We start from the raw sequence: 11254 nt of genomic DNA on the forward strand, positions 1-11254 counted from the left end.
AGAAGATCAAAACTATGTTCAATAATTTTGATTGAAACTTTACTGATGTTGCTGACCAGCCATGACCGAAGGGCAACATCCAAGTGTAGGTGAAAGTTAGGGAAATCACTGAGGCAAGAATGAGCTCAGAAAAGAATGGAGTGGAAAGGGAAAAGGAAAGCAAACATTCCTAATTTATATTTATTTATTTATTTATTTATTTATTTATTTATTTATTTATTTATTTAATCACATTTTTATACCGCCCTATCTCCCGATGGGCTACTCTGGGCTTGCTTCTTCGTCTTTCACCCCTTTTTATTGACTTGGACCAGAAAACAAGGTAGAACAGCACAGCCAATCCAATCTTCCCACTATAGTGTATAGAGCAGGGGTGTCAAACTCGTGTCGTCAGGCGGCATCATGTGACGTATCGAGACTTTTCCTCCCTTTGCTAAACCGGGTGGGGGCGGGGCCAGCACATGACACATCAGGCTTGTGGACTGCAAGTTTGAGACCTCTGGTCTATTCTTAAATCAGTGGGCAATGCCTTTTAATGCAGACCTAAAATAACCCTGTTAAAGGCAGAAGAGAACAGAGTAGCACTTTCCCCCTCAATGCAATAGAGGAAACAAGTAGCTACCACCCGTCTCAGGCTTTGCATCCCCAAAGTTGAGGAAAAACAGACCAATATCTTGTACTCTCCAAACCAGAGAATTATGGGAGATGACATTTAGGAAGTAAAAATCCAAACCAAAACCAAGAAGTCCCACTGATGTTATTGTTGACAATAAGCTGCGAACTTAATTGCTGTGTTACATTTGACATTGTCTTGTCATTTATTTGTAATCCTGAATTCGGCTGGAAGTGGGTGGGAGAGAGGAAAGCTGCTGCTATGTCAAGCTATAATGACATAAATTTGGATAAAATGTTCTTTATTCTCAGATTTCAATTACTGATTCTGTATGAAGGGGAAAGTATACCGGGGACCTTGTTTCACTAGTAATAATAACAATTAATATGATCTGGATATGAGTTAATAATGTCCAAAGTAGGATTACAATATGCAAGTAACAATTAATAGCTGGGGAAAAGAGGGGTTGGAGAAAGGGAAAATATGCTACTGGAATGCTCTTTTTATTCATTTTAAACTACCCTTTACTTTTGCTTTGTAATATTTTTTTTAGAAATTCTTTAGATATATACATATAATTCTTTTTCGTTTTTGCTTTGCTTGAATGTCTTAACCAATAATAGACAGATTTAAAAAATTCCACAATTTGATTTTTTTTTTAGATTATAGCCTTTCCAATAACAAATGATGTTTTGAAATGATCTATCATTTGTCATTGGAGATGCAGTGAAAATAATACTTTATTTTTTTTTTTACTTTTGGACAAAGAAGAATCAAAAGACTTATGGTACAAGAAAGACAAACTTATGATTCCAAAAATTTGATTACTATAGCTATGCATGTCTGCAATGAATTATGGCATCAATTTGTTGTCTATAAATACACAATTTTCATGTTTCTTCTCTTTTACCTTTTTCTCCCTTTTATAATTTTGTGTGTGTTTCTTTGTTTTTTTTGCATTCAGTTAATAATATATTTTTTTTAAAAAAATGTTCAGGCTATTGTTGGTCATCCAGACTCACCTAATTTGGTGTGGGCAGCATTTTTATTTAGAGATCTCACCACAATGAATAGCTAGCACATTCTGCCCCACAAACTAACTAATAAAAACAAATCTAGATTGTTGCATAAACCCACCCTGTGTAATTAAGATTCAGTGTGTTGCATGGATTAAATAATGACATCATGACTTAGCTTAACATAGGACTGCTTTCTGTTTAAATGCTCAATGCACAGATGCTCCCTAAACGTAATAGATTTTCTGTCACTTATTCTGATCATCGAAAAGGCTCTGCTGTAGACAGAAAAACAGTAAGAAAAGTACACTGTATCACAATAATAGCAGTCATGTAACATATTGCCCAGGGATGAAATCTACTTACCTTTCTTACCAGGTCGGATATGCACGCGCCCCACATGCACTCACTTCGCTCATGCGTCACATGCGTGTGCATGCACAAAACCTTCTGCGCATGTGCAGAAGGTAAAAAACATTACTTCCTGGTTAAAACCAGGAAGTAATGACACCGGGGTGGGTGAGTGGAACTTTGCTCCACCATTGCTACCAGATCCCCGAACCACAGACCACAGGTGCTACAGATCACCAGATCCAGTCAGAGGAGCATTTCACCCCTGATATTGCCATATGTATATCAACAGCTCAGGCAGAAAATAAAGGGCTGTTGCTGAATTCAATTTGAATACTATGTTCGTCTTGAAGGGCTTTTCCCCCCAAGAGTAATAGGCAACTACAGTATGGTGGAGCAAGAGCCCTACTGTAGTTTACTCTGCCAAGCACAGAAATCACTCCAATTCTCTCATCTGCACCATTTTTCCTTCTAAACTGTGCATATTTCTCCAGCTATCTCCCTGCTTTCTTCAGTGGCACTAATTTTTATATGGCATTTTTCTTGTAGCGAATCCTCTGATTCCACCAAACACATTGACAGGATTTTGTACTGACACTTTTACCAATATTGAAAAATATTTAAAAATTGAAAAATAAATAAAACTGAGTAGCACTCATTGAGCCCATCAGTTTGCTTTGCTTTTCCTTCGTGAGGTGATGCTTCATAATGGTGCTGACAGGGAGATGAGCTCACAAAGGGGAAGTAGATAAAATCTTTGGATGGGCTGAATGGAAGTTGCTCACTCATGAGGCTTTCTGTGTGTATGTATTGACTAATGGTAGCTTAGATCAGATTTTGGCTTTATTTAACTTTTCAGTATTTGTTTGCTTATTTATCTTATTTAATCTACTTATTTATTTAGATTCATTTACACACAATATTTGTTATTTATTTATTATTTATTATGCTTATCTTTATTATTTTTACTTATATTATTTATTATCTTTACCTATTATCTTTATTTATTTATTATATTTGCTATATTTTAAGATTAGTTTAGTTTAGGGCATTAGGGATGGAGACATTCTATGCAGAGAAACTCCTCGTTGAGGTAAGAGATCTTCTGTTTTATTTATTTATTTACTTGTCAACTTGCGTGTGTAATTCTAGAATTAATTCAGGATTCAAAATTCTATCTGCTTCTTTGGCAATTTCTTTGGGGAAATTGTTGAAAAAGTGATGGGGCTCAAGGCTTAGGCAGAAACAACATTGGTTGCCCTTGATAGATGACTGGCTCAGGACCTGGTTCTGGAAGTGCACCTTTCTTGGTTCTTTTACATTTCTAAGGGCTTCAGTATTATTCACCAAAACATCCTGGACTGCTTACAAGGGTAGGAAGTTGATAGCAACTTGTAGTGATTCTGCCATGTCTTAGGTTGGTGGTACCAGTTATGGGAAATAAGGAAGGAGCTGCAGCTGACTAGAGGTGAAATTCAGGTGATATCATGAGGATTGTTGCTTAACAATGGTTAGTGAGGGTCTTCATGCTATGGTTAGAGGGACATGAGGATCAACTAGCTGGGTTGATTCCCTCTAACTCTCTAAATAAGATTAGCATACGGGATCCAACTGAACTTTTGTTCTTATTAATCTTTTTTTTTTTTCCATAACTGGAAGAATCTACCCTATGTGTATTTTTAAAAATCCAATTGGTCTTCTATGTCTAGAATCCTTTCTTTCAAAAGAATTGACTTTAGGTGGAAGAGGAGAACGACCGTTTAGCCAGCGAAATGGCTCACCTTATGAGGGAGAATAAGGAGCTGCAGAACAAAATGAAAGACAATCCAGAAAGTGAGTATTATTTTAACTTAACAACATTTTAATAGTTTCCATTCACTAAAAGTGATTTAGTTCATCTTTGACTCTACAAGTTCTAGTTCTTTTGTTATTTTTTTGCCAGGAGTTGCTGACAGAGATGAGGAAAGGGAGTATGAGGTGTTTAAGGAGAAATATGAAAAGTACCAGAAATCCCTCAGCAGAGTGATGACTATAAGTATTGTACATGATAGGAAGAAATTAGAACAACCTCTGTAAGTGAGATTTTATAATGCATTAAAAGTTAAAAAAAATTGAAAGTTTTTTATTTTTTAGACAAACAAACATAAAAATATCTTCACACAAATTCAGTGTGTCGTTGGTTGATTACAAATATTTTGTGCAATTTCAGCATATACATAACATATGATTTATCTAGTTTTACGTTTTATCTATCTGATATATATCCAAATATTTGGTCAGTTAATCATTTAATTATAAGTATTTCTTCCCTCATTTCATGTAAAGTATTCTAAATTTTATGTTAATCATATTACATCATTTCATCATCTTAAATCAGAATGTATTTCAACCATTCTTCCATTATAAAAACTTCTATCAAACTTCATTAACATTTTTTTTTTAAGTGCTTCAGTTAATTCCATCATTGTTATATTTCCTTCTAGCATCATTTCAGTATCTTTGGGAATCTGAGGTAAATTCGTTTTCTGTAAATAGCGCTTAACACTATCCTCTATATTCTCTTGTTCATATAATTTTCTATAGCAATCTTGTATAATTTTTTTCTTTTCTTCATTCCCATATCTGGTCTGTCCTTGATCATCCACTAACCACATTATTTTTCATGGTTCTTTCTCTTTTTTCAATTTATATGCTAACCATCTACCTGGTTTATTGGCATTTTCAAAGTAATTCTGTTTCACACCTCTAATTTTTTGCGCTAAGTCCTCTTTATCTATTAGACCCATTTTATGTTTAATTAATTCCATTTTTGTTTTGATATCCTTTTTATATGGAGATTTCTGTAGTTCTTCCTCAAGTTTCTTATGACTAATTTCGAGTTTTTATAGGCTTGTCTTTTCTTAGCATTTCTTTTCCTTGTATAGTCTATTATCAGATCTCTTGCATAGGCCTTCATTGTATCCCAAAGATTTTGTAGTGATGTATCTTTTTTTCTATTTTCTTTAAAGAAAAAAAGCCAATTCCTTCTCCATTTTCTGTACAAATTCCTTACCTTTTAATACTGTGGTATTAAAGGTCCATCTAGTTCTTCTGCTTTGTCCTTTCCATTTAATCATCATAGGGTTATGATCTGCCCAGGTATTGGTTTCTATATCAATTTCTTCTATATTAGAAGTCAATTCCATTGTCATCCATATCATATCTATTCTAGACCATGATAAATGTCTATTTAAGTAAAAAGTGTATTTTCTATTTTCTATGTTTCTTTCTCTCCATGCATCTTTTAGGTTTATTTCCTCTGTCATTTAAAAGAAGAAGACTACGGAAGAATCTTTCTATTTTGCTTCGTTGCCTTTTGTTCTATAATCTAATTTCTCATCCACTATACCATTAAAGTCTCCCATCATACAAATATTTTCATAATCCAAATCAATTATTTTCATATATAATTTTCTATAAAAACCTTCTTGGTTGTCATTTGGAGCATATATTGCTATTAAAAGTATTTTTGTGTTATTATCTATTATTTCCACCATCAAAATTCTGCCATTTTCATCTGTATATATTTGCTTCACCATGATTGTATCTCTTATATATAAAACTATTCCTCTTTTCTTACATTGTGGCAATGAGGTAAATATTTTCCCCAGCTTTGGCTGTACCAGTAATTGTTCATGTTGCTTTTTAATATGTACTTCTTGCAGACAGATTATGTTAAGTATTAATTTCTCTAATTTGTGAAATATTTTTCTTCTTTTGATAGCTGAATTAAGTCCATTTATATTTATTGTTATCAATTTTTTCTCTTCCATATTCATACTTTATAATTAGGATTTATAGCTCTAGTCAATCTTGGTTCACGTTGTACTTTACCTTCCACCTTGCCACCCACAGCACCTTCTTCTTTTTCAATCACTGCTAACAGTTCTGCTTCTTGTAGTTCAACCAGTGTGACTTCTCCACTTGTCTCTATTTCTTTCTCTTTAAAGTATTCTGCGCAGAATGCTCCGGCTTTATCTATTGAGTCTATCTTATATTTTTGTTGTTGCCATGTAAACATCAAGTCTTCTGGTACCAGCCCTCTGTAATTCACACCTTTCTGCAGTAATATTTTAGTCAAGAAATAGTATTCTCTTCTCATCTCTCTCACTCTTCTCGGAACTTGCTTCAGAACCACAGTTTTCTTATCCTTATATTTCAATGTTTTGTCTCTTGCAGCCTGTAATATTTGCGCTTTGATCTACTTTTGGTAAATCTTATATGGACTTTTCTTGGTAGGTTATTCCTCACTGCATATCTTGTTTCTACTCTGAATATCTCATCCATACTGTCCATCATCTTTTCTTTACTAATTTCTAAAGCTTTTGCTAGAATTTCCACCATTGTCTCTGCCAAGTTTTCTCCTTTATCTTCCATATTTTGAAATCTAAGATAAAATTGCGCTCTGTCCCTCTCCCATCCCAATATTCCACCCTTGTCTCGTTCAACATTGTCTAATCTACTATCAATATCTCTATTTTTTATCTCTTTGTTCTTCTTTTTCCTCAATTTTTTGAAGTCTATCCTCATATTTTTTTTAATCATTTGGTGTATATTCTCCATCTTTTCATCTGTTTTTTCTGTTTTTTGCTCAATTTTTTCTGCTCTTTGCTCAATTTTTTCTGATCTCTGTTTAATATTTTCCACTTCTGTTTGTAATTTTTGAATTCCTTGCCAAATCATTTGTAGTGTGAATTCCTTTTCTTTCTCTCTTTCCCGGTCCTTCTCCTGTTGTAGCATTGTCTGTATTGATCTTTCACCTCCAGATGGTAACGAAGAAGGGGTTGGTGTGGCCGAGCCAAATGTTGTTGCTTTTTTGATCATTTTGACATAGTCTTCAGGTTTTTCTATACCTTAACCCACTTGTATGCTGGGGGAAAAAAAGACTTCTCCCAGATAGCAAAAGAAAGAAGAAAAAAGGTAAAGCCAAAAAAAGCAACAAGAATAAAAAATAAAGAATAAAAAAAAGGAAAAAGGAACAAAAGAAAAGTTCTTCAGACTCTTGTACATCTTAATCCAATTAATCCAAGAGGGACTGGGAAAAAAGAAGAAAAAAGAAAAGAAAAAAAGGAGGGAGGGAAAGGAGAAAATTCCTTTTGTAAATTATCTAGTATTATTTTCAGCTCTCTTTCCAGAGTTGCTGCAATCTTCTCAAACAGTCCTTTTCAGTTTCAGACTCCTATTACTGATCGTTCCCAGAAGAGCACCTGAATAAACAAACTTTCAAAGTATCTTTGATGCTCTCCTCCACTATCTTATCTGAAATAAGCATAGAGTCCTTGAGAAGTACAAAGTTACAATTTTCTTGCACCAGAAGAAAAAAAGAAACAATATTTCCAATCCACTAGATGGCAGTGTTTGCTGTCTACTTTCCCTCCTATAATATCCAATATGCCATACATAGACGTATAAAAAATAAGAGAAAAAAGAATTTAATTTAATACAGAGCCAAAAAAAAAAGAAAAAAATATTTTAAAAAAGCACTGTTTTAAAATTCAAAAAGAGGAAACCGAAAGTTTTCAATTTAGTCCAGCCCAGCTTTACAAATAAAATCAGCCATAGGCATCCACAAAGAAAAAAAGTTAAAAGGCAAGGAAAAAAAACTACTTTTAAAACAGTCTTAACTCCACCGCTCAACTTCTTCTATCCTCAATTTTAACCTTCTTTTTTGTCTCAGGGTGATTCTCTCTGATAGTTTGTTTTTTTTAAAGTCTCTCATCACACTGCCACACTTTCTTTCAATCCTTCCATTCCAGAGCTGTCCCAACTTCAGCAGCTTCAATGACCGGAACCTCTTCACCAGAAAAAAGGGCTTCTCCTGGATCAACTAGGGACTTTGCAATGTCCCTGGAATTGTCAGGATGTGCCCTTCTCAATCACTGTCTCTACGGGACAGTGAGGTCCAACAGGGACCGTCCAGTGAAGAAGATATCGATGGTGATCCTGGAGCTACCAGATCGCTCATCATATCATTGCGACGTCAGCTCTGCCCCCCACATTAATAGTTAATTTTGATTGCACTTCATCAATTTCTTTTTACAGGAGGTCTCAAAAGAAACTGAGAAAAAGAAAGAACTGATGATATCTGCTTCCCCAAGATGGTAAGATTTGTCCTTCCATTTCTTGGAGAGAAATAGACATGTTTCAACTGATGACTCTCTACTTTGTTCTAAAATATTTGTTTAACACTTTTCAGTCTCTGCCAGAGAAAAGTCCAGAGAAATACCTGATTGCATACAAAAGATAAATGGTACAGTTTTTAAGACATTACATATTTTTATTCTGTAGAAAAGTTATCATGTAACATTTGGTAGTGAAAATACAATCAATTTTGCAACACAATGTTTATTCTTTTACAGTATCTAGGTGTCAAGTGCAACCATGTCCCTTTGTATCACAATCAAGAAAATGACGATTCCCAACCACGGATCGTAGTGAGATGGAGTAAGTATTTTGATACGTTTTTGCATCATTCTGAATATGGTCAATATTTCTCTGATTCTGAATGCTAAAGTAATGTTTATACTTTTTAAACTTAAATTGATAAAACAAACAACAATGCAGAAAATAATCTTGTATCATTTCCCCTTTTAAAGAAACTCATCAGGACTTGTAGTAATCTTGGCACCCTAATTTTTATATGCCAAGTGTTATCTGCTGCTGTTAAAACAAGTGGACTAAAATATGAGTCCCAACATTTCTTTGCCACTTTAAAATAGGGATTGATTTCGGCATGAGTAGCCCTCAGCAGTCATGAGATCAGATTTGCACTATAAACTAAGAGTTTTCCTTGCAGTTTGAGGGACTGGGGAAAAATCTATTCGACTGACAGCTATATTAACATTTAATAGTTAACATTTTTGCTACTATCTGTATTTCTGCTACAACAGTGAAATCTTCCATGTTCAAGAAGAAAGAGAAAGATGAGAGCAGATGGAGTCTAAGGATATTCCCAGGATTTCCCAAGTATACCTATTCAAAAATGTTTTACCAAATATAACATAGACAAAGATGAGGTGGCCTCTTTATTGAATGAATATAAAATAATCGTATTGAGTGGCAGTTGTTTCAAAGGAGGTTTAGATAGGAGTCATGCAAAGACAGTGAAGAAAAAAAATTCTCTCAATTTTTCCATGAATTTTCCATATATTTTCAAATTCTTCAGAACTCTATACGAGGGAGGCAGAAGAGCCAAGGATGGCCTATAATTAGGCTATAACATTCAGCCATGAAATAAGAAATTTTAGATGGAATGCACTCTCTCGTGGCATTAGAAATATAATTTAGACGGTTTGTCTTGATATGCTTGGCTGAATTGTTCTAAAGGCCAATGTGATGAAAAATTTTGCTAATATTCTGCCTTGCTAAGTTTTGCTGAGAAGTTATTCATCAACTTAAATCATTGTCTCTTTCAATTTAGCTAGTTTTCATTGGATAAAAATGGTGTTTGATATATAATTTAATGTGTTAGTTGTTTTTTCCATTGAAATACTTATATTTTTTCATAATAGGAAGATCTGGTTTCTCTTCAAATACAGTCTTCAAATACAGGATTGTACTAACGTAATTCTATTCTGACCTACTTCTTTTTAATCCATTTCAGTGAATTCAAAGACACCTGTACTCCTTTTTGGGACTCCCTCCATTTATGGCTTAATCCAACCAGGACTGGCTGAATTGCTGTGGCTAAGAGATGCAGTTGTGCGGCATCACCTTTTATACCTCTTCATTTTATACCTCTTCATTTAGTGACAACAGTGGCAATTCGTTCAAATATAATACCATTTGAAGTGGTTACATGATAACTACCTTTATTGTGAAAATTCTCCTTCACCACCAAATAAGCTCCTGAAGAAATTGCTTTTGGAATACCCCCTCTTTTTTTTTTTTGGGAAGTCAAAGTGAGGAAAAGGCTTCCAGCAATTTAAATGTGATGCATGTGGTTGTGCCCTGCAAGTTTCTTTCCTGAGTACCTGGGATGTTAAGAAAGAAAAATTCAAGAACGTCCATGGAGAAGGCATCAAGCGTGATTTGGCCAACAGCCTTGCCAGCCAAGTTAATATGTTCCATCTGGCCAGATGTCCAACCCCCTCCTCACCAGCCAAGCCAAGATAAACAGTGTCTCTACCATAAAAAAATATGGTGAGAGGTAATTAAAATAGACCCATACCAGTTTAATCATTGCCCAGGTTACAGGAACTATGCTAGGTTTTGGAGTTCCTGGAAATTTGGCATTTGGAAAATATTCAGGATTCATGGCTGCTGCCTGAGTAACCGGGGCCAGCACCCTTGGCAGAAGTAATTCAAATTGCAAAGGCAAACCAGGGGGATTTGGCAGTAGAAGAAGCCAGCACAGCTATTGAATTGTTTATATTCAGAAACCAGGACCCTATTCTTTGCCTCAGAAACAACAAAGCTCTCTAATAAAAGTAATAGAAGAAATGAAACAAAGAATCACTGAGCATTTTACAAAAACACAGAATAAGGTTGCCTGCACTGAAGCCTCCAAAGAAATTCCAAAGAAACAGCTAGCACAAGCATTGAAAGATGCCAATACTGTAGTAGCAAATATAAACAGCAGCTCACTGCAAGAAAATCCAACTAATATACAGCATAGCTGTATTTATAACTGAATACCTGGGATGCAAAATCAATAAAGAGGAAAAACAACCAAATGGTACACTACCAAAATGTAATGTCAGGCTGGAAAATAAGATCAGAAAGCTGTGATCAGATGCAAGCAGGGTAGAACAAGTGAAAGAAAAGAACCTGAAGAACAAGACCAAATAATACTGGATCAAGAAATATCACCTAAAAACAAGGAAGATTAAGGAAGCACTAGAAATAATAAACCAGAAAATAACAGCTACAGCCAAGAACATCAGCAGAATAAAGTTCAAATTCCACATTACAGGCAGAATCTCCAATTTCAATCCAATCAGAAATATTCCTAACCAATCCCATCAACTGAGATTGTATCAAATCAATCAACACTTGACAAGGAAAACACCATGCAGTTCCAAGTACAGACATGGGATAACCCAAAGAAATAGAATAAGAACACAGCATGGTTAAAGGGGGTGGATAAGAATTTTTTTAAAAGGCTGAAATGAAAGAAAAATTAATCAGTACCAGGTGAAGATAAACTGCATGGTTTTTGGTTGAAAAACCTGACTGGTCTATGCCCACTCATTGTGAAGCAGTTTGATAACGCACTGAAAGGAGATAAAATTGC

The 11254-nt window shown here is 34.8% G+C and overlaps 1 long non-coding RNA gene across 1 annotated transcript; it reads left to right on the forward strand.

Moving 5' to 3' along the window:
- Positions 1-7981: 7981 nt before the first annotated feature.
- LOC131196201 (uncharacterized) lies at positions 7982-10442 on the forward strand. The gene is made up of 4 exons (XR_009154658.1): positions 7982-8120; positions 8216-8269; positions 8379-8463; positions 9623-10442. It is a non-coding gene; the product is annotated as an uncharacterized LOC131196201 (long non-coding RNA).
- The last annotated feature ends 812 nt before the right edge of the window (positions 10443-11254 follow it).

This window comes from Ahaetulla prasina, chromosome 1 (assembly GCF_028640845.1).
Source record: "Ahaetulla prasina isolate Xishuangbanna chromosome 1, ASM2864084v1, whole genome shotgun sequence".
NCBI classification, from domain to species: domain Eukaryota; kingdom Metazoa; phylum Chordata; class Lepidosauria; order Squamata; family Colubridae; genus Ahaetulla; species Ahaetulla prasina.